Source organism: Talpa occidentalis, unplaced genomic scaffold (assembly GCF_014898055.3).
Source record: "Talpa occidentalis isolate TD23 unplaced genomic scaffold, MPIMG_talOcc4v2.1 talOcc4.11, whole genome shotgun sequence".
NCBI lineage: Eukaryota > Metazoa > Chordata > Mammalia > Eulipotyphla > Talpidae > Talpa > Talpa occidentalis.
In genome coordinates, this window is record NW_023601104.1 from 53,192,594 (window position 1) to 53,217,509 (window position 24,916).

Here is a 24,916-nt window from a genome sequence, read left to right on the forward strand (position 1 = left end):
AGCAAAACACCTAGTGTGCTTGCTGGTATTACTTGATGCTCAATGATTGTTCCTTTCCTCCCTCACACACTCCTCCTCATCCCCACCCAGTGCTGCAATACATATGCTTTCTCCTCTGTGCTCAGAAAAGGATTTTCTATGTCTCTTAAAATTCAGCATGAATTTAAAATAACCTGTTAACTTTTGCAAGGTTGTTTGCATTTAATCATATAACAAAGTTTTTTTCCCTCCAGCAAAGGAGATAGAAAGTAATAGCACAATGGATCTTGGTGTAGGCTGAAGGTAAATTGGTTTACAGAGTAGCAAAATGAGAGGAAAATGAGGAGGGAATGAAGAGGAGAGGAAGTGACTATGGGCAGATGCCAGGGACTGGCCACTGAGGTTGGGTTATTACAAATGACAAGGAGATGATACGGAGAAATGAGGGAGAGAATAATGGGTTCTTTTTTTTTAAAAAATATATATATATATATATATATATATTACCAGTCACTCAAAAGCTCACTATTGTTTTTTTTTAAACATATATATATATATATATTACCAGTCACTCAAAAGCTCACTATTGTTTTTTTTTAAACATATATATATATATATATTACCAGTCACTCAAAAGCTCACTATTGTTCCTCAATTTCAGGCATTCTCTTATGATCTGTATATAGTTAGTAACTAGAAGAAACCACAAGTGGGCATTTTATTGGTAAACATGACATAGAGGACTCCTCTGCACCCAGTTTGTTCATATTCTGACAAACCTAGCACATAAGGATCTACATATTTTTTTAAGATTCATTTACTTATGCGTACAAGAACTGGGGTAAAGATCAGAGGTGTGGGGGTGAGAAGATTCACCAGAGACGGGGTGAGGAACAGAACAGGCAGACTGACTGAAATACACTGCTGAGAGGAGCAGCGGATGAGTCAGGAAAGATCTGACTTGCCATGTGGGTAGTTCCCTGGCCAGCCAGGGATGGAACTCATACTGCAGAGGCTGATAGCTTCACAGTGCTGTGCTTGACCCCTTGTGCCACCAGGAGGTCCAGGACCTATATATATTTCCTTTGCCTTTATGTGTCCAGAATTTATCATAGGAACAAGTATTCATGCTAGACACCCAATAAAGTTATGTTGACTATATGTTGAATCGATCCCTTTCATAGGCGTTGCTATCCTTATTGTAAAGACACCTGCTATTTTTTGAACATCCTTTACTTTAGGTAGTGTAACTCTTGGGGAATCTTCCATTTATCCTCCCAGTGAGGCTATAAAACCAGGTATCACCTGCTTCTGCATAAGGTGAGGAATACAAGAAGTAAGTCTATTCAGACATCATTCCCACTAAATTCAGAGAAGTTCAGCTTTGGGCTTGATTATTTTTTAAATGGTGGAAGAACCTTAGAACTTGTGTGTTTGAAAATGTGATCTGTAGACTCATACCAGTCTACAGGTTATTTTCAGTCCATAAGAATAGAAAAAAAATCAAACATTGAGAGTAAGTCTGAGAATAATGGGTTCTTAAGACCTCCTGGTTATTCCAGAATCATGGTCTAGAAAGGCTTGTGATAAAAATCTAGTTTACTAGATGAGGAAATTGAGATCCTGGATATTCACCTCCTAACTCCTACACAGACATTTTAGATGGGGGCCAGATTTGTGGAAAGAGCTGCTCGTCATCCTTTCTTAGCAGGAGAATGGGGGTTTTCAGAGTTCGGGATAATGCACAATTCTAAGCCCCTGGGCTTCTGAGGAAGTGCCCACTTCTATGTGGGACCTAGTATTTTAATGATATTGAAACTACCAGTGAAATGTAGGTTGTAATGAAATATTCTTCTCTGATAAAAGAACTGGCATATGATTACAGAGCCAATGGGTCCTGTTCAATCTGAACTGAGAGATCCTGAATGCATCTTCAGCCTAAACCAAGGCAAGACTGATAGACTTGAACCTGAGCCAAGTGGCCAGTAGAGAATAAGCTCAGTCTGGCATTGAAAGAAGAACTTTCACAAGCCTCTACTTTCTTAGCCCCTTGAAAAGACTGTCTTGCCACTGAATTCACTGAAAACTGGTAATTCTCACCAAGATAAACTTTTGGAGCTTTTGTGCTTTATTTAAACCTATTTGTGTTTCTTTGTCAGCCATATGAAAGACAGGCTGCAAAGAACAGGTAGCTTAAAAAGTATGCTCTCTAAAGCTTTACCACCAGGCTGGAAAGAAAACAAATACCAAGATCTACCACATAGGATAATAAATTTGATGAGCAGAAAATGCTTCTGGGTGAGAGCTCTGGGACAGGAAGCCACAATATACTGTGGCTGGTGAGGCAAAGCTGAATGTCAGGGTTTAATTGCAAAGCAGGAGGCCTTTATCCACTGGCAGCAATTCCCCGGACTCTGTTTGTATTGTAACAAATTATTGAAACAGTGGGAGAGCAACACATGAGGTAGCCAAGCTTTTTCTCTGTCAGAGTCTGTCACCTGCCCCTTGGTGTGTGGCAGCTTCCAGGTTTGCATGGTGCACTGGGGAGTCTGAAGTGAGACAGAGAACTGGAAGAGGCCTGTACCTGGTATTGGAAGGCTCTAGGCTTCCAATTACACACTTCTGGATGTAAAAGAATAAGACTTGGTCGCACTCCTCTGCCACTAGCTGGATGTGAGATCCGCAGCAAATTATGTGGACTGACCCTATTGGACAGCCATGAGAAAGAGTCTCACAGAACTTCAGCTTCAGGAAGAATAGTTGAGTCAGGGTCCCAGCTACTAAAATCTAATGCAGGGATTCTAAGGCAGACTCATCCTTGGCAGACAAAGGACTTCTGGGTCCATGACCGTGACTCAAAGAACAGGAATCTCTGGTCCTTGAACTCTGAAATCTCTCACTTCAGAGTGCTGCATCTCCCTCCTGCGCCAGCCTATGGAGCAGATCTGGAAGCTGCGGTGCCCAGGGGAAAAGAGTGAGTCATGCTTTGCTAGCTTGTGCATGTTCTCCCACTGCTTTAAAATTGTTTTATAAAATAAGTCAAGTCACAGGGTCTTGCTGCCAGTCCGTTAGCTCATGGACTGCGACAACACTGAGGAAACTTCCTTAGAGTCCACAGAGCTCAGTGATACTTTCTCCTGCACTCCTTCACCCAAGGGCAGGCTTGACTTTGGTCTGAGGGCTCTCCAAACCTTTCAGCCAGACACAGGGGGTAGGAATCTTGTTTTTATCAGATTTATTCCAGAAACCCGGGAGTCATAGAAATCTATATATAATTAAGGAAAATAATCAAACTTAAAGATGTGAATTATCTCTGAAACACAAATATACAATGAATATATATCAAGGGCTATGTTTTTTCTAGTCAAACAGACATTTTTAAAAAGCCAGCTGGCAAAAAAATGACATGAGGCAATGGTGACCAGCAATATGAATATTATTATATCAGGTGTCAGGAGCCTTTCAAAGTCATCCTTAACAGCAATTCTGAAGGGGGGTGGATTTTTCAGAGGTCAATTAAACCTCTCCCACAGTTAGCCATTTTTACATTTAAGCTAAAATCTTTCTCTATTGAAGTCAATGCTTGTACCTTCCTATTTCAGATATTTAGCTTTTCCTTACTCCAACTTTGCTGCTTCACATTATAATTTTCACCAGAAACAAGTTTTATTCTGCTGTTCTCACAATCCAAATGCTTTTCAAACCTCTTTGCTTATGACCTTGGACCATCACAGTCTCTATTTATGCATGTGCCTGCCCAGCGGGAAGTTAATATGAATGTTCTCTGTGTCCTGGTAGGGGGCAGTCCTTTGCATAAGTGTCCCAGAGCCAGATGGTTGGGTGATTTAGCCTTCAGTCTAAATGTGTCAGATAGGAAACCCTGTTATACATTTATTTAGGAAAAGATTTTCAGATACTGGTTCTTAATATTCATTTTTATTGTGATTTGACAATTAGAAAATGCAAACTAGCTGCATTTTTTTCCCTAAAGACAAGAGCCTTGGGTCATCTGTGGAAGCACAAGACTCATAGGAACCCTGGGAGGGAATTTGGTTGTCTCTTTCCTTATGAATGAATAAGACAAGATGCAAAGAATATAGCCAAGAGGGACTCAAAGTTGGCAGATTTTCTCAGGGCTGTTTTGGCTGCCCTGGAGTCTGGTCAGCTGACTTGCACAACTTCAGGGGAGATTTCCCATCTGGAGCCCTTCAGTATGGTCTGCCTTATAACCATGTGGGATCAGAGAAATTAGTTTAGCTTTACCTGCCCAGTTCCCATAGGTGGAAACCAAGGGCTGTAAGAAGCAGAGACTTTCCTAGGATCTCTCAACAAGGTTAAGAAGTATCTCTCAGGTACTCCACAGACTCAAAAAGGGGAAACCAAGAATAAACCCCACTGCTTCCAAGAATGGCATTCACTGTAGATCAGGCAAACTTCCTATACACTGTCATATTTTAGTGAAATTAACTTTGGAATAGTTTCTGATCAATATTTAATATTATCAATATCTAATTTAGTGATCATACTTAATTTCATCAATTGACACTTAATTTGATCAATATTTAATTATTCATTTTAAGTAATGGCAACATTTGACTTTGGCGAGAGGCAGAGTATTTGTATTATTTTCCTCTCACTTTCTGAGTGCTCTTTCTTATAGGAAAGATTTGTAATTTTATAAGCCAGAAGTCAGGTTCTCCAAGATATGGTATGACCTTTGTATGGTAAAGGTTACTGTTCACTGGGGAGGACATGACTATTGGTAAATTCTCATAACAAGAATCATTCCCCTGGCTTAAAAGCCTTTAGATACATCTCTGTTTAGCCCAAAGTGACTAGACTAGCTGGATTAGTTGAATTTATGATCCACTTTCTGCCTCAGGGTGCTTACCTGAGTGTATCCATGAAACCAGAAATTGGAATTTGAACCAGAAACAAAATTGCCTTTTCTAAAATTTCTTTTCTAACATTGCCTTGGCAGTTCCTGCTATGTTACAGGTTAGAATAACTTTATTTGGTAGCATTAGATTAGATGTTTTTGTATTTGCAAAAATTGTAATAATATCCTTTAGAGTGTATTTTAAAACAGCCCAACATGATCTGTTTTGGAAAGTAAGTATGGTTCAATAACAGAAATGTTCATTAAATATCAATACTAAAGTAATAAAGAAAGAAGGAAATGACACTATAGATAACTACCAAAACCATTTTGCAAAATTCAACAATCAGTTCTAATAAAAATTCTTGGTTGAGGAAGTGAAAGAAATACCCTTATTTAAACAGAGTCACAATCATAATTTTGCAATTAATATCTAATACACAATAATAAAACATGAAGAGAATTCCATTAAAGACCAACACTTGACTAACAGTTATTAATGTCATTTAACTTCTGGAAAAAATTAATACACAAGAAATAATAGACATACATATTGGTTTAGTTATATTGATAGCGGTTTTGATGGTCTTGGTATGTTTATAAATGTAGGAGTTTATTAAGGAACCATAGATGGTTATGAAATTGGGGCATCATCAGAACTTTGGGATGGACTCCTCACTATCTACATCCTAATTGTGTCCTTGACCTCTCTTTGGCTGGGCCTGGTATAAATGTTGTTTTCTGTAACAGATGTTGTTCTTTTGCTTCTCTAGATCAAATTAGTAACCCTGGTTTAGCTTCTTTATAAAGTTATTGATCCCACATTAATGTCCTAGTCGGTCTGGGACGGAGCACATTCACACTTCACCTTTAGGGATGAGATCTACTCATGTCCTTCACATGATCTAACAGAGAGTAACAGAGATGAAGCATGCAGGTACTCTGGAACCTCACAGGCTGGATTCAAATCTTTGCTCTGCCAGATACTAGCTGGCTTACTCAGGGCTTGTTACTTAAATTCTCTGTGTGTTAGAGTCCTCATCTGCAAAATGGAGATGACAGTATTAATGGTAACTGCTTTATGGTTTTTGTGGTGAAGACTGAATGAATTAATGTAAGTAAAGTGCTATGTTTGCCACTCTTACTAAAGCTTTAGTCAAATGTGACTGAACTAGGTAATGAGGTGCAGTGGTATATGATGCAAATACTTCATACAACTTCTACAAACAGTCCTTGTTGCTGATGGTCCTGACTGGTCCTGAAGGAGTCAGGATGAACTTCCTTCACACTATGTTATAGTTATAGTCACACAAGAAAATAAAGTTAGTCTAATCCAACTCTCATTTTCCAGACAAGGAAGCTACTATCTAGGGAGATGAAGTCACTTCCCCAAGCTCACAAAATTAGTTGGCAGCCAGTTCAGAGCTAATATGTCTCTGATTATATAAAAGAAGAGACAATCTGAATGTTATTTTATACCCACTCTTTTAATGAAGTTTATGCTCATAAAACAACAACAATAATAATGAACAATAAAGCCACCCAATCTCTCTAAGTTATTTCCCTTGTGGGAGAGTTCAATGTGACATATATTTTTTAATTCTAAATTACTTGGAATATGTCAGCAAATTAAATAATGACATATCATTTTTGAATTTTTGTCACCACTTCTTTGAAGTTCTTGAAACTATGCATGCAAAGTGGAATGAATAATCCTCTTACCCATATCTCCCAAGTCAAAGCTCATTTAAAAATATAGAAATGTTGAAAGGGAAGAAATTCTGTCTGCTACAGTTTGTGACATAAAGGTGGAATCCCAGAATAGGAAAATAGACCAAAATTCTCTAGAAATAATCCTTCTCCAACCACATTCCCAAGAAACTCTAAATCATCTTCATGTCACAATTTGCTTTCAAATTCTTTTTTTTTTTTTTTTTGGTTTTCATCTTTATTCTCTATTTTGAAAATTAAGATGCTGACTTCTAGAACAAATTCCTTTTTAAATGTTTTATTAAACGCTAGGGGCAAGCTTCTAATTGTTATGTAAAATGGTCTTAAATTGAAGTTGTTTTAATGTTCTGTAGTTACATTCAATTTTCAGGAGCGGGGACTACTAGCTCTCTGTTAGAGGTTCATCATGTATTATTTGGTAATTAAAAAGCTGACTAAAGTAGGAAATAGAAATCCAGAGCTTAAAGATGATCAACTGCAATTATTTTGTATTGCAATTACATAACAAACTTTGCTCCTGATTGTCTGGAGTAAATAATTTTAAAATCATGACCACAACCCAGTGACAACCATATCAGAAAGAACTTGTGACTTACTGATACCTGAAATCTACAATTAAAGACTTATTCTTGAGGTTAGTCTTTTCCAACTTTGGTTTATTTGCAGAGTCAGTTGGGTTCCTGACCCTACCTGGGATCTGCTAAATCAGAATCTGCAGGAGAGGGATTTAGGAATGTGCATTTTCACAAGGCCTCCAGATGTTTCTGGGTCTTTACTATTTTTGAGAGCTCTGCTTTGATTTAAGATTTATGTTCTCACAAAGCAAACAAAAAGACAGAAGCAAACCCAAACAAACACTTGAAATCTGATTGCAGACTGAGGTTACCAGAGGTCAAGGGTGGGGAGAAAAAGGGGAGGAGTTCTAACGGACTGTGGTGGAAGACTATACGTGCTTTGGTGGTGGGTGTGGTGTGGTAACATACATGTGAAGAAATGTCAGCCTACACCTCTAAACCATATACGATGTTGTATAGCAACACTATCTCAATAAAAATTATTGGTATAAAAAATAAGATTTATGCACTCCTTTTATGGGTACATTTCTGGAAAATTCGAGATAGTTAAGTTCTGTAGTGACTTGTTTACATCCAAACCTATAGAATTCGAATCTAGAAGAATTGTGAGTGACCCACTGAGGACTAAAGAAGAGAGTACAAAGAAAAAGACAAACTGCTACCACAATGATGAGCCTTGCACCCTCTCTTCCTGTCAGCAAGGCAGGAGGACACAGTAACCTGGCTAACCCTTGGCTTCTCAGCCTTGCAATGCTTTCTAGTGTATAGATGACTGGATAGATGAAAGTCTGCATATTTCTGTCAGAGATTAAAGTAAAATAGAGGCTTCTATTTGGGAAAGGATGAAGAGTAAACTAATTTTTATGTATATATTACATGCACTGAGGATGTAAGATCTGGCTCTTTAGGTCAATAATATGATAAAGGTTATTTTCTCTTAGTTTTTGAAAAATAACATCAGAGTTCAGAATAGTTTCTAGTAGATTGTGTGCTAAATTTGTACTTCATCATATACTGAAATCTAAAGCATATGTTTCCTTTAGTAAATGTGGCAATCCAGGATTTTGGCTCCCTTTAGGCTGAATTGAGGGTATATGAGAGAATCTCTCAATACAGGGATGAGACACTAAAGATATTACTAGAGAATCCAGCACAGCCTTTTTCGATAGCAAACAAACACATGGACAATCAAATAAACATTAGCCATCTGTGCCCATGTCTGCACTCCTAAAGAACATCTCATTATAGTTGGACTTTTTATAATATGATAAAACTAGAATTACTTGTTCAAGATGTGCAAGCAGTTCATCTTGAAATGACTTATTGTGCTGAATTTTACTAAAACTATGATGCAGGCATGGCTTATTTAATTTTAACTAATGATGTCTAAATCTAAAAACTTCAAGAGATCACAAAATGATTAATGCAGACCTTATCATCCAATATAACCTTTCTGTAGATTATATAGACTAGAAAAGGTCTTACCGATTTTTAATTATCTCTTTATTTTGTGACTCATACTGTCTTTTAAATCATACAAAATGTTAAATAATACCAAGCTATAGAGCCAAATTTTAAATCAAAACCACTTAAATGACCTGAGGCAATATGATAAAGAATCAATAAGTAAATGGATAGATAACCAGATGGGTGGATTTTAAGCAGAAGAGAGACACGACCTCTTTTATTTTTCATAATTATCACTATATTGTTGGTGTGGAAAATGTGTCCAAAAAGAAGTTAAAAGACCAATTTAAAAAAGACCTGATAAAGCACTTTGTGTAAGAGGAACTGGCAGTGACCTTATTGATCAGTAACCTTGCTCTGCTCTAGAGATGTAAGGACCAAAGTTTGTGGTTTATAAGAACTACTAGATTCCATGAGCTCATTCAGTGAACTAGTAATGTCCAAAAGATTTGTATGTGTGTGTGTGTGTGTGTGTGTGTGTGTATGTATGTGTAGAAGAACTGGGGTCTAGTGCAGAGGTGCCGGGGGTGAGAGGACTCACCAAAGACAGAATGGGGAGCAGAACATGTAATTTTACTGCAATAACACTGCCAAGAGGAGAAGGGGGTGAGACAGGAGAGGTCTGCTGCACCATGTGGGTCAGCTCCTAGGCAGGGACTGAACTGAGGACATAGCAGTGACAATGCTGAGACTTAACCCCTAGGCCACCAGGAAGGGCCATGCCCTAAAGATTTCAATACTTTCGTCTGACTCTAAAAGCTTAAAACACTATGTGTGCATGTTTGTGTGTTTTCAAACCGTACCTGCATCATATGGTGTTTTAACCAAATCCTGGGAAACAGTGAAACTGTTAGTCACCAATGCATTAGTATAGGGAATATATTAGTCATTGGGAATAAGAATGATGTGACTACACATCATAAAACTTTCCTGAAAATTAGTATGACTCTAACACATGAAGAATGAAATTCATTACATTAAACACTAGTAATAATCTGACCTTGGCATCTATTTATATGAACCATAGTTGAAGTTAAATAAAAATATATCTGAATGTCTAATGTAAAATAAATAACATATGTGCAGAGATTTTCTCTGTGAGAAAAATTACAAGTGAAAAGCTATCATTAGGTATGAATTTTTTAATGCTCAAGTTATTCAGGAAAAATAATATCCCAGTTCTGAAGGAGAAACATCTAAGCACCATTGATTTGTTTGCTCTATGAAATTATGTGTGTATATGCCCTTTACCGAGCAGATTTATATTATGGTAATATCATTATTTTGGTCATGAATATAATTATTCAAATCTAGTCTTTCAGTCATGACTAATTTTATACTATGGTGACTCATACGTCTCACCATTAAATAAGGAAAGATGTACTTTTAGATTTTTGAAGATAACTAAAGCTAAAGATTTGCATAAAATTTAGTTACATTTCTGTTTACTTAGACATGTTGAGCTAAATATTAAAAGTACAATATATGAACTGCTCTAGCATTATTTAAAAAGGAAAAGAGTGGCAACTGGCAGTTCCAGAGGTCTCTCTGTTGTGTTTTCCATCAAGTTGATGTCCCCAAAGTGAAGTCTCATTTTGACTGCAAATTGCTGACGTCATGACTCCAGTCACACAGACTGACCTTAAAACCAGAGTCCTAGGGGAAACAGCATGACCACTGGCATTTGGAGGGTCACAGAAGGACCCCGAGAGGCCCTCTCAGTAATTTGGGACTCTCTACTTTGAAGGCTTTATTAAGGGGCTCAGCTTCCAGAGGTCTCTGTGGATCTCGCTTAGAGGTGGCAACAAACAAGGTGTTTAAGTATGTGTTAAATGTTCGCCTTGTAGAAAAAGTCACTGGAGTCAATCAACTCTAGGATCCGACTTGTTATGAAAAGTGAAAAGTACATGCTGGGGTACAAGCAGACTCTGAAAATGATCAGACAATGCAAAGCTAAACTGGTCATCCTCGCCAACAACTGCCCAGCCTTGAGGAAATCTGAAATAGAGTACTATGCCATGTAGGCCAGCCTGTGGAAAATACTACAGAGTATGCACACTGGCTATCATTGACCCAGGTGATTCTAATATCATTAGAAGCATGCCAGAATAGACTGGTGAAAAGTAAATCATGCGAAATTTTCCTTTAATAAAACTGGCCAGAGCTTCTTTTAAAAACAAAACAAACAAACAAACAAAAAAAACAGAGTCCTTCGAGCTGATCTTTCTTCCCGTAAGAATCAAGTGTGTTCCAGAAGTTGTTGAACCAAAAAAGGATAACGATTTCCACTCTGGTGAAAACGGCCTCAAATGGCAGGCATTTCCCATGAATCTTTGTGGATGAAAGTGTAGCAATTTCTCACAGCCCTCCTGAGAGGTAGAACAAATTTTACTCTTTCCTATACCTCAAAATAGGAGCGAGGAAGGAAACATTTTCAAGGAACCAATGCTAGTTAGTGATTGCATCTCTTAGCAGCATCTTCAATCCACAGAGAGCAGACAATCCGGAGTGGTCCCAGCCAGCCCGAGTTTTTGAATGCTCTACGTGTCTGTCTAGTTGCTATGGCGCATCTGTGGGAAAACCAAGAACTGGACTGGCGAGTTTACACCACAGAAAAGGGCCAGATTTCTCCCCCTGTTGGATAATTCTGTTCAGTCACTTGGACCTGGATAAAATCTATGCTCTGCCACTTGCTAGATGTTTGTTCCACTAAAAATGACTCAAATACTCGTGTATAAAATAGAAGTAACAATACTACCTGCCTGGCTTATTGGTCCACTAGGTTCTGACCAGCACAGAACCTAAACAAAAGAAGTGCTCAATGAATGTTCCATTTTAACAAAGATAAAATACCTTTTCACTAGAAAACACATCAAAACAAGTTTAAATTTCAACCTAAAAAATGTGATTCGTGAAAGGTGATGAAATTTTAGTAAAGATTTTAGGATAGACCACCTAATGGATGAAAGTATCTTTGGTAATGTTGGAGCTCTGTGATGCTTTCCAGAATGGGAATGCTTTTATAAGAATGAAAATAAGGTGACTGCCTTCTTTCAGGCTGACTTCTGCTGATTTAGTGAATAACTCTTTCAGTAAAATTAGGAGTATTAAGACTGTTTGTTTAAGACTATTTGATTCACACTCCATTATACTAACATTAGCTATTGTGAATAGGGATAATATTTTACAGGTGGAAAATAGCAATTTGATATTTGCTGGTGGTTCTGTGGTTATAGGTGAGGGTGTTCTTTATTTTCAAAGACTCGTTAATGGGAGCCATTGTTCAATGACTCAGTACCTTTCACGCCATGTTGGAATCGTTGCCTATATGGACTGCTCAATCATCCAGCAATGCTGTTTGCTCAGCTAAGAAATAGGAGATTTTATCAAAGCAGAGTGGTAAGGGCTTTTAGCAGCAAAGTTATTTTGCCCAGCCTTCTAATACACGGGTAATGAAGTCCAGAGACATAGTCAAACTCACACAGAGTTAGTGGGCAAGGCTGAGCTTAACTTTCAGGTGCTTTAACCTAGTCCAGTGAATGTCAGCCATAGACCTCCTATAGCAGCTTGCGTACTATGTCGAGGGTCAAAGACTTCAGTGTGATGACCCTTACCCTGAGTCACAGTCCAAAATGGTCATCACTGAATTTCAGTGCCAAGAATATGGCCCTTCAATCTCTAATCAAATACTAAGATAAGCTCCAGAGTAGAATTCTTTTGACCCAGGAAGTGGGCCTGTGCCCTGCAGCAGTCATGCCACGGTAAGCCACAGTGTGCATGATAGTGAAAAAAAAAAAAAAGTTTTTCTACTTGTCCTGCCTACTAAGGAGAGACTTGTCAGCAATATTTTAGGTACTCAAAATGATCTTAAAAGTCCTTGGTCATGGGCCTCCCTGGTGGTGCAAGGGGTTAAGCACCGCACTATGTAGCAATCCGCAGCCTCTGCAGCATGAGTTCAATCCCAGGCCAGGGAGAAACCCACATGGAGAGGAAGACCTCTCCTGTCTCGCCCGCTGCCCCCATCAGCAGTGTGTTTCAGTCAATCTGCCTGTTCTGTTCCCCACTCTGTCTCTGATGAATCCTCTCAACCCCCGCATCTCTGGCCTGCACCCCAGCTCTTGTATGCATAAATAAATATATCTTTTAAAAAAATCCTCTGCCATGAATCAGTAAGACAGGAAATACTAGAATCTGATAGTCACATTTATTCCATGAAAATAGATATAACTAATGAACAGAACTGAAATTTTTTTTAATGTTTGGATTTCAAGCTTACATTCTATAATTTTCTTATCAAGATGTATAATAAACTAAGAGCTCTTTTTTCAATAATTAAAACTTAAATTGTTCCTTGGGCATAGCATGTCAAATGATTTGATGACACAGAAAAAGGGAAGAGGCAATGTGCATCCCTGCCTGCACCTGCTTCTGGTGACCCATATCTAATATTTTTAGATATTAAAGGTTCTAATAATCTATAACCTTATGGATAAATCTCTATAGTCGCACATTTTTTTTAATATGTGGAGCAACAATTCTCTATAGGTCACACCTTATACAATTCATTTTAAACATAACAGAATTGGTTTTTGTTGCAACACATTTATCTAAAAGTATAAAATTTTCACAAGAATGCTGTCTGTACCTTCAGTATACCTCACTGTAGCATGGTATGCCTATTAATTCAGACATCAGATTTTCAGATAAGGAACAAAGTTGCAAATTAAAAAGTGAGCATGAATACATTTTCAGATGAATATCCTAAACTCATGCGCTTTCTCTGCCAGACAGGGACACATTAATTTGCTTCCCTTTGTTACCCCAGTCAGCACCCAGTGTCTGCTCCACACCTATGGCATGCCACTGGGGAAATAAATGAAACAAATAGTAATGATAAAACATTTAAGTTATATAATTAAATCATATGCAAAATTCCAAGAGAGCATAAAAGAAGTAGGGAATTATGCCCGAAGAAGTTTTCACACAGGAGATGGTATTTAAATGTGAGTTTCACTGATTACTAGGCATTTGGATGACAGGGAAGCTAACTGAAATTTCAAACCACAGGAAAAATCTAGTATAAGGCATTTTGCTAAGAGAAGAGCTAGGAGTCTGTGTGACTTGGGCTGTGGGTGAATACATGGAAGAAAGATCCTTGCTAAGCAGCAGATAAGAGTATCATTCTCTTCTAAGAAATAACTCACTATTGATTACAAACTCTTCATTGAGAACCACGCTTGTAAAGACTCCTTTGGCCAAAGTCCTGTCATATCTAGCAAAAGTACAGTTCTTCTAGTCCACCAAGCATTTCAGTTCAGAATAAGTGACAAGATGTTATCTGATCAACCTGGGCATGAGGATGCACAGACTGGGTTGGGGACAGAAGAAAATACAAACTGACAACGAAAGCTACTCGGCCTGGAGCAATGCATTATAGGAAAATGCAGTTGAACTTACCTCATAGACTCTGAGGACCTCAATGCACAGTTAAATCATTCATATTCATTGTGTTCCTCTGAGTCATTAAGAAAAAGCTACCTCACAGAATTTTATAATCAGAACAGGACATAGAGGTCATCATGTCTCCCCCATCCCAAATCACTACTGAAAATTAAATCAAGTTTCTCCCCTTCTGCTAAAAGTAAAGTGAATTCCAGCATGCATGAAGTAGATAGTTTACTCTCATTTTAGACAGCTCTGAGGGTGGTAAAAATCTCCATATGTTTCACTGAAATCTGCCTTCCTGTTAATTTCCTCCCACGGGGAATTCCTGAGAGGATGGGATTAAAATACTATTTTTTTCAAATCTTGAATTCTATTTGATACTGGAGAAGGGATAGGAAAATGTGTCTGCAGGAGCTTTCATCCTTTAAGATTGCTGAGGTGCAAGAATTTTTTTAAAATACCGAACAATACCCCCTACAGGTATCCTATCACTTGTTTTATACCTGAATGCCCATCTGCCGAGCTGCAGCCACGCCAGGCTCTGTGGTGAGCTGTCTCATGCATATTTATGAATACAATTCACAGGAATACTTTTCCTCCTTGAGGATGCAAAACCAATGTGCCAGAGTGACACAATCATTTTGAGGTCTATTCTAAGGTTCATCTTGTATAATTCAGAGACACAAGAAAAAAAATTGCAAAGTCCATTCTAGAACAGGAGTGAAGTTCACCTAGAGCCAGAAAGAAACTCCTTATATGATGGGGTAGAAGCTGAAACGACCCTTAAATTCTACTCTCAGGAAAAGGTCTGGGGTCAGCCATGCTAATCAGTTGTGATTGCTTACTAGACATGATGATTTTCTAATCTTTCCTAATTCTAATCAGCTTGAAGATCCTCATCCTTATTTTTCTTATCCATATTCATGCTTCTAACCAAGTTCATAAAATGTGTTCCATTATTTGAAAACCCCTGTTTTCAAAACTGTTCCTTTCAGCATCCTATCTAATTACCCATATATTGTAGAGCTTCTACTATCTTAGGAGTATGGTTGCTCAGACATATACTTCTCCCCCCTCCTATAAGTCCCTTCAGTGAACCAGGAAGCTATATTGGTTGGTAACTCAGTGAACAGATACTTGAGTCTATATAATGTGTCAAGCACACAGCTGGGAAATGAGAATAAACAGGAGAACTTAAATCTCTGTTCTCACAGGGTTGTGTAGTCTAGTGGCAGAGACAGAAAAAAATGCAGACATTTTTAAGAGTGCATGATAGATGTGATTGAAGAAGAATAAGAGTTGTTATAAAGAAACTACATAAAGAGCAGTTAGTTACCTGGAAGTCATTGTAGAGGGAAAAGTAGAGATCTGAGGGCTGGAAGAAATTAAATACATGAGGAGACACAGGTTGAGGGCACAGCACATGCAATGTGTTTTACAAGTCCCAGGGATGAGAGCAAAATATGTTCCGAAAACTCACAGAAGTTCCTCATGGTTGGAACAGGAAATGGGAGAAATTATACAGCAAGAGCAAAAGTTAAACAGGTAAGCAAGAGTACATTCACCAAGAAATTTGTAAGCTATAGCAACCAGTTTGGGGATTGTTGCAAAGGTAATGAGACCTCATTAAAGGGTTTAAGCAAGTAGCATCAGATGTGGTAGCAGAACTCTGGCTACATTGATAAAGAAGTATGTCAAGGGTATACAATTTCTAAAATAAGTTTATCAAAGTAATGTTTTGACCTAAATAATAGAATCACTGAATGGAAAAAAAAAAGATGCTACAGCAGCAATAAATACATATATTTCCCAAATTAATGTATAGTTTAAGAAAAAAAATTCTAGAGACACAAACATATAAAATATTTATAGTTTTTTTTAAAGGCTGTAAGACTGTAATATCGACAATAATGTAGCAGTTAGCATGGACACGATGATCAGTGGGACTTAGATTGCCAACCGAGCCAGCATGTGCATGTTGGTGGGAATGTAGACTTTTTTTTCATTTTCAAAGTTCTGAAGCAGCATTGGCAGGACACCATGTACGATTCTAGGGTATAGTTCACAACTCTTCAGATGTGTGTCACCACACCTCACCTACCACCAAGGCACCCACAGTTCTCTACCATAGTCCATTGTGCCCTTTCCTCATTTTGTTCCATCCTCAGTTCTACATTCAGATTGCTAGAGTTTGTTTGGACTGATTTCTGTCTGTATTTTATTTGGGTTCTCTATATTCCAAATATAAGTGAAATCATTCAGCATTTGTCTTTCTCCTTCTGACTTATTTCACCTAGCATAATCCCCTCCAGTTCCAACCATGTTGTCACAAGTGGCAAGAATTTGTCACTATTTTTAATCACTGATGGTATTCCACGTTTTCTGAATATATGTGTCATGTTGTTTATATAACCTGGCATTGTAAATAATGCTGCAATGACCATGGGGGTGTATACATCCCTTTGCATTAGTGTTCTCATATTCTTCAGATTGATACCAGTTAGTGGAATTGCTGAATCTTATGGCAGATCTATTTATATTATTTTGAGAAATCTTCATACAGTTTTTCATAAGAGCTGGAATAGTCTACATTCCCACCAACAGTGTAAGAGAGTTCCTTGTTCTCCACATCCTTGTCAACACTTGTTGTTTCTGGTCTTTTTAACATGGGCCATTCTCACAGGTGTGAGGTGATATCTCATTGTGGGGTTTTTTTTTTAAAGATTTATTTATTTATGCATACAGGAGCTGGAGTACAGGCCAGAAGTGTTGGGGGTGAGAGGATTCACCAGAGACAGAGTGGGGAACAGAACAGGCAGACTGACTGAAGTACACTGCTGAGGGGAGCAGCAGGAGAGTCAAGAGAGGTCTGCTGCGCCATTTGGGTTGCTCCCTGGCCAGCCAGGGCTCGAACTCTTGCTGCAGAGACTGCAGCTTCATAAGTTGCATCTTAACCCTTTGCGCCACCAGGGAGACCCCTCCTTGGGGTTTTGATTTGCATTTCTCCTGTGATAACCTGATTCTCTTAAGCATTATTTCAATGGACTTTGCTTATTCAGCTACCATTCTCTGACAGAGGCTGTCAACTGTCCTTTTAGTTACAGAAACCTCATCACTGCTCTGTAGCACTGTGTTTTAGTGGGACGTGGCCACCTACATATATACTATATTTTTCAGCTTCCTTTGCAACCACAGGTGGGGCAGTATATTATACTGTTCAGGGTGATGGCATGTGATAGAGTATAGTGAATTTCCTCGTTGTAGCTTTAAAGACGCACCCTCCTATTCTCCCCCACATACTTTTATTGGCTCGCTTGCCTCAGGTGGAAGGAAGTAAATGGTTATGAGACAGGTCCGACCAGGTGGATAAGGGTAGCCATAAGAGACCATGGAATGACACACAGCAGTCTCTGGCATCCTGGACCAGGGTGACCTCTCTGTTAAAATCAAATAATCAAAATAATCAAATCAAACAAAAACATTTAAGCCACATAAAGCAGAACCAAGTCTAGTTTATTTCATGAGCACAAGTGAAACTAAAAAGGTTATTTCTTATAAATCCTCTGATAATGATAAAACAACAAGTCATCTTCCTGAAAGGAAACCCCTATGTAATAACCAATCACTGTAACATTAAATCACTTCCTCATTTTTACTTTACAAGTGACATTGTGCCTCTAATTCATGAGCTATTTTTTGTGCATAATGAACTCTTATTAAATACTATTTTACTGATCTGGTTTTAATTTGTAGTGTGCTTGGCTCTTTGACTGGGCTCTATGATACAATATATTAGTCTCTACCCTAACTAATACAAATAATTGTTAACCTTACATAATTAATTGACATCCATCATGGTTACTCCAATAGAGAGAATAGTGACATTTTCAAGGATTTGTCCCTAAGACAGCTATTAATCATTATTAACTAATAAAAATACATTATGACGATAATTTCATTTCCCAAGTAATGCTGCTTCTGGAGGAAGATGAGCTGGTCTTGCAAATGTAAGTGTTCTTGGTTCAGACATAGTTATTGTCAGTTCATCTCTGACTATTCATGTCGACATGTCGTTTCTCATTCTGTAAGACTGAGAATAAGACTGGACTATATATTTTTCAAATCTCTAAAGTTTTAAGAGACAGCTAACTCACTTTTCCCTCATTTCCCCCAAAGATTCCCCCAATGAGTAGCCATCATGAGAGCAATTTTAACTTAATTTTTCTATGCAAAAAACAGAAATAAGGAAAAGAGGGAATATCATATTAGTTTACTCTCCTTTATGAATCATTTTTTGCAACAAAATGATTCTCTGAACTGCATATTATTTCTAGCACCCTACATTTTGCGCAAGTCTCATAATCTTTAACTTCTTTTTTACTTTGATGTCTTATTTAACTTGTTCCCTTTTTGTACTCCCCTCTTGGGTAGACTACAGGAGAAAGAAGTTATTTATGCCAATTTTTAGTTATAATAAGGTAACGTGTTTTATTTGACAATAAAAGCTGGACAGCAGCTGGCAGTATAAATTCATTTTCAAATAGTCTTGGCAAACAATTGAATTCAACCTCCACAGCAAAACTTGAGCAGACCTCAAATGGCTGCTTTGGGGCCCACAGAAAATTTTGATGTTCTAAATTACTCCTCTTAGGATTCACATGCTGTGAGACATTCATTTTACTTTGCAGTAAAACAATATAGAGAAGGGGTATTGGAGTGTGGTGTTATTGGCCAGGCAGGGCGGGGGGCAAACATATGGCAAACTAAGGTCTTGCCTCTATTCCTTAAGACATGACTTTTGATGAAATGATTACATTACTAAAGAAGCTCCATCAATCACTCTTCAGATGTTTAAATATTACAAATGGAGGCATTGCAGCTTACATTGCATAGTTTCACCATCTGTCTCAGGAAAGAACATTTGGGAATTTTTTAGATGCTGTGTAATCTTCTATTATGTGGACTTGCCACAAAGGATTCTTATTTGTCTCTCAACTGAACTGAATTTGATCATTTTAATGATCCAGTAAAAGGATCTAGCAAAATAATTTGCATGGCTAATTTTCCCAAATCCAAGGAGCTGTTTTCAACATATAACAATGTTCTTACCATTTGGGTAAGCAAAGCAGAAACATTTATTTCAGAAAGGCAAAAATTCTTTCACACATACTAACCCTGACCATCTTGTAGAGAATGATGTCAGTGCTCTTCTTGAGGAGTCAAGGAAGCAAAATACAGACACTCAGAGAGTTTGCCATTTAAAATCCGGAAGAATGAGTAGCATTGCCCACCACTTGTTAGTTATTATTTATATTACATAAATAACAAGAGATCCCCCAAAGAGGCTTCAGTATTCTGTAATAATATTCATCAATGACTATGAACTCTGGACCAAAAGTGGACTCAAGTCAGCTATTTATCATTGACAGGCTTTATAATTTTATTTTCAAAGCATCAGATGTCAAGTTGCCAAAGCCAATAGTTAAGATTAAAATCTTGAAGGTTTTTCTTTAAGATTAAAATCTTTAAAAGGCTCCTGAGATCTTCACTGTGAACATAGAATATGTTTTCCTTACAAGAAGCTCTAGTTTGTTAAAGCAAGGCCATAACACAAAAGCCTTGTGTAAATAACAGATTTCTTAGAATACTGGGATGTGTGAGACATTTACACCAAACTATTGGGCGACAGGCAGTTGTCACAATGTTTCCCAAAGGATTCTTTGAAGAACCAAAAACCTGTCATAAATGTGAACCTTTATAATTGTAGTCACCTAAATCCAAATCATTCTACTAATTTGATGTCTAGCAGCTGAATTTTCTTAAAAATAAAAAAGGAAGCATAAATATTGTATTCAAACTAACTAACTAATTAATTAAACTTAATTAATTAAATTAACTAACTAATTAATTAAACTAACTAATTAAACTTTTTAAATTAAACTTTCGTTTATCTGGTGATCTGTACCAATAGTTTTGGAGTCAATACTTCCCTAAATGCAGAGGTGGAAGAAAAGTTCATGTAAGTAGGATCTAAATGTTCCCACATTCAAAAAAAAGATGTTCACAGGAGGAAAGAAAAAAAAAAAAAAAACACAGAGCTTCTTGACTAACAATCAATATTCAGGCAGCTTCTAAAGTGTGATTTCCTGCCAAAAAACCCAGAAGGCTCACATGCTTCAAAGCAAGAAAAGCTAAAACTATATGCCTACTATATGCCAGGCAGTGTGCTAATTAAACACTTTACATATTTATTACATTTCATTCTCAAAACAATCCTATGAGGCAGAAATTATTATTACCACTTAAGAAATGAGGAAATGGAGATTGAGAGAGCACACATAATGCCTAAGATGACAGTCATAAATATAAAAATGCAGACTCAAAACCCAATCTAGATGAATCCAAAGTCCATTTTTCTACTCTCTCATAATGTGAATGTCTGCAAATATTGACTAGACATTTTCCTATTGTAAAAATGGCTTCATATGATTTTATTTAAAAAGTTAATACAGAAGAACCCTAAAGAAATCCCCCATTTGAGCAAGCTGGAGGCTAAAGACAACACTGAATTTGCAGTTACATTAAAGTTTTTCTTGTGTTACCCCTGACTTCTCTGCCTCCTCCCACCTGGAGTCTTATTCCTTAGCTGGCTCAGAGCACTCAATCACTCCTCCCCCAAATGATATTCAAATCCTATTCTTGGGCCTCCCCGGTGGCGCAGCGGTTGAGCGCTGGGTTGCGAAGCTGCCTGAAGCCTCCGCGGCTCTAGTTCGATCCTCGGCTGCTCCCCAGCCACCGAAGGAGGGTCCCGCATGGTGCGCAGACCTCTCCTGCCGCCCGCTGCTCCCCTCAGCAGTGTACTTCGGTCCTTCTGCCTGCTCTGCTCCCCGCTCTGGCTCTGGTGAATTCTCTCACCCTCCCGCACTTCTGACTGTACCCAGTGCTTGTATAAATAAATAAATCTTTAAAAAAAAAAAGTTTAGTAGTTTTTTTAAAAAAAAAAAAAAACAAATCCTATTCTCCAGAACCTATGAATACAATACAGCAGTTTACATAGCAAAAGGCACCCCTCAGATTAGATTAAGGACTTCCAGACAGGAGGATTACCCTGGATTGTCAAAGAGCAACCAAGTAATCACAAGTTCTTTGATGAAGCTAGAAAAGAAGTAGAAACTAGTGCCTTGCCAATATCTTAATTTGAGAAATTCTGACCTCAAGAATAATAAGATAATAGATCTGTGTTGGTTTAAGCTATTTGGTTTGTGTTCATTTGTTACCAAACCAACAGGGAATGAAAAGATCCCCTTTTCTAATTTTGGCTCAGACTTTGTTCTCAGGTCTAGTGAAAGGTCTTTGTTTTGGGTTCAGTCTCTTGAGTCTGCCTTGCTGAGTTCCTTAAATCTTAGTCTAGAGATCTGTTTTTATTCCAGTGACTTAAAAAAAGTAGCGCAGGGGAGGGAAGGAGGTAGAGCGCTCTGGCACAGGAGTTTTGGTAGAGGGTAGGTGAAGCATGTGCACATATGGAAGAGTAAAATGTAACATGTAATTGATGGAAATTTAAAAAATGCAGCTGGAAAAAGGAAGGTGCTCATAGTATTACACACTTCCCAATGAACCAATGGTAAGAACAAAAGTAAACCATTCTATATATTTTGTTGAAGACATTCTCATGTCAAATGAGCTTAGATTCTAAGAAGTACTGATGGTTATGGTCTGTTAGGTGAAAGAGATACCCGGTGCTCCTAATGATGGAGGACAAGAAAGAAAAAAAAAACTAAAAAAGGAGGCGCACAAGACCAGAAACCTGGTTCACACAAGGAGGTTGGGGCAGAAGACATTAGCATAGACATCAACACAGTTGGAGAAACTAGTATCCTTAGGTGCTGATGCCTAGATTACAAAGCATAACATCCAAGGAGGTATCAGACTGCAGTCTAGAGCACAGGCCCAAGGGTAAAGATATGGAGATTGAGCCAAAACAGACCACAAAGGTAAAGATGAGATTGAGCCCACTGTGGAATCTCCAGTCCCTTTCAAATTCTAAATACTTATCCAAAATTAGCAACCAACTGACTACTCATAAGGAGTGAGCCTTCCCAAATGGAAGATTATATCAGTGCAGTGTCTGCACAGGCTCGGGGCAGCAATCCCACTGCCCACCTGCGACTGTGCAGGTGCCTCTTTTTACCAACTCACTCTGCAGGGCAGCAGCTTCCTGCCTGCCAGTGATCTGTCAGGGCCGCCCGCCTGCAACCACGCAGAGCTCTCTTAGCAAACCTGTCCCTTCTGGGGCAGGTCTTCCAGCCTGCTTGTGTCTATGTAAGTGTCTTTTACTGCTTTATCCCTTCCCTAATAAACCTGCCCTTTAAATATAACTAATGTCTCTGGTGGAGAAACTCGCCTGGGAAACTCGCCGCGTGTCGCTGAAACCTTTCCTAGAGTGAACCCAAGGACCCCACACTCCAAACCCACAGACTCCAAAAACAACACTAACACTCAAGAGCTGGGCTTCTGCTTGGTTGTTTTTTGGTTTTTCTGAACACGTCCCTCCTGGAGGGGACTGAGGTCTGAGCTAAAGCCTTTACTCCTAAAAGATTTCCCAGGTCAACTGCCTTATTCTGAATTTCTTGTGTTCTAACTGTAGTGCTTTTATCTTGAGGTTTGTACTTTTTATTATTTTTTTATCAGTGAAAAGTAGTGTACCAGATTGCTTGAGCTTTGTCTAGCTACTGTGTTCTCCAATGTAAACAATTTCTACTTCACAAGTCTCCCTCTCCAACTCCTTTTTTCTTTTATGGAAACAGTGGGAACATTCTCTCCTTTACTGCTCTGTAAATCATAGTATATAGTAAATCATCATTCTATATAGGTCAAGAGAGGAAGTATAAGTTATCTGTAATTTTTTTGGATCCATGATTGGTGTCTATCTTGGACAGTTTTGAAGATAAGATCAATATTTACTTTTATAAGTTATGCATAACCAGAATACTTTGTAATTTAGTCTTCTGACTTGGCTGCTTGAGCAGAATGGCAGACGCTCTCCTGAGGTTTATTTTTGTCATAGGAACAAGATGATTTCAAGCTCCCGCAGAAAATGCAATTTATTAACTCGCATACCTGGCACGTCCATGGGCTTTAACTTGGCTGAAACTCAGGACTTAAACCATATTTTTGGGCTTCTTGCTCCCTCTCTCCAGTTCTTAGGGTTTGTCCCACTATGGGCTGACCTTATCCATATTTCCTACAGCTGAGTCTTTTCTGGGGAAAATGATTGATGATGGATGCAAACTCATATACCACAATCCCCTACCTTCTCCCACTTGTATGTAGCTATATGTATGTAGCTATCCTAAAGGAAGGAAACTTCTTTCAATTTCTTTCTGGACAAAGGATCCTAAAGGACAAAGATTATTATCCCCTCTCTACAAATGAGGAATCTGAAATGGAGTCGATACATAGACTCAGTTCACTCTACAGCAGTGCCCTTGACCACTACACTACACTGTTATGACTCTAATATAATAATGAAGGGTAAAATGTAATGCAATTCAATTTAATTCAATTCACTCAACATTTATTTCCCACCATTATTGGCCAAGTACTGTGTTTAGCTCTAGGAAAACAAAGACAAACAGAGATGAGTCTTTTGCTAAACTGACCACCTCATATTCTCTTAGGAATTTGTCACCTGCATTGCACTCCTCACCCCATCTCCTTGCCTCCATTAACACGTTTGGGTTCAGTACCATACCACTCCATTCTAGCCAAGATATAACCATTTAATTAAAGGCCTATCCTAACCAACCACAGTGCTCATTGTCCTGGAATCAGTAATTGATTCAGAAATGAGCATATAGATCAATAAGACCAAGCAGAGTTCTTTTCTGTTGTTAACATATGGCTGCTGGCAGAAAGAAGTAAGAGTTAAGGATCTACTTTCTTTCCCATCCTAATCTCAAATAGATAAGCAATCATCCCAGAAAAATTATAATGTTTACCTAGTGGTAAACATTAACTGTTTATATGTGTTTGAGTGTGCTTCAATCCTTGTCTTTTCATTTTTCCTAGTTATGTTTATTGAGGCAAAGTTGGTTGACATCAGCATGTTTGTTTAGGGGTTATAGATTCAAACCACTACAAAAGTGTGTATTCATTCATACTATGCTCAACACCAGTAATAGTCCATGATGTTCCATTGGGCCTACTCCCTCCCTCTCTCCTACACTCCACCCTCCATTTCTGGTTGCCTATTTCATAGTTAGATGTCAAGGGTTTATTATTGCTTTGATTTTGTCTATATGATTACTTCTTCAAACCATGGATTGTTAGAAGAATGTTTCTCAATTTCTGATGACCTTATTATTATTATTCACTTCTGGCTGGCTTGACTGTATTTGTGTGCAAGAGTGAGGGTGATATTGACTAATTCTTTTAAAAGTTTAAGCACTTGTTTTCTTGCCCAATAAGTGATCATTCATTTCTAAATGTTCTTCATGTACTTGGAAAGAATGCTCAATTGTTTTTATAATTCTGAAGTGTACTTTTACAAAAATATACATGTTTTATAATTGTAAAATACATGTTTTCCAAACATATTTTTAAATTATATTGATGAAATCATATATATCCATGTCGATTTCTTTTGTGTGCTTACTCTCTTATTATCTGAAAAAGATGTATTTGAATTTTGTTTTTTAATGCATCATTAAATGAATGCAATAAAAATTTTCTATTACTGATAGCTTTATCTTTCTATAATTACAGTCACCATCTTTATTTGTAGTACTCTTTTACCATATGCCCCTTTGTGTCTCCCATGTTAATACACCTCTACAAACGT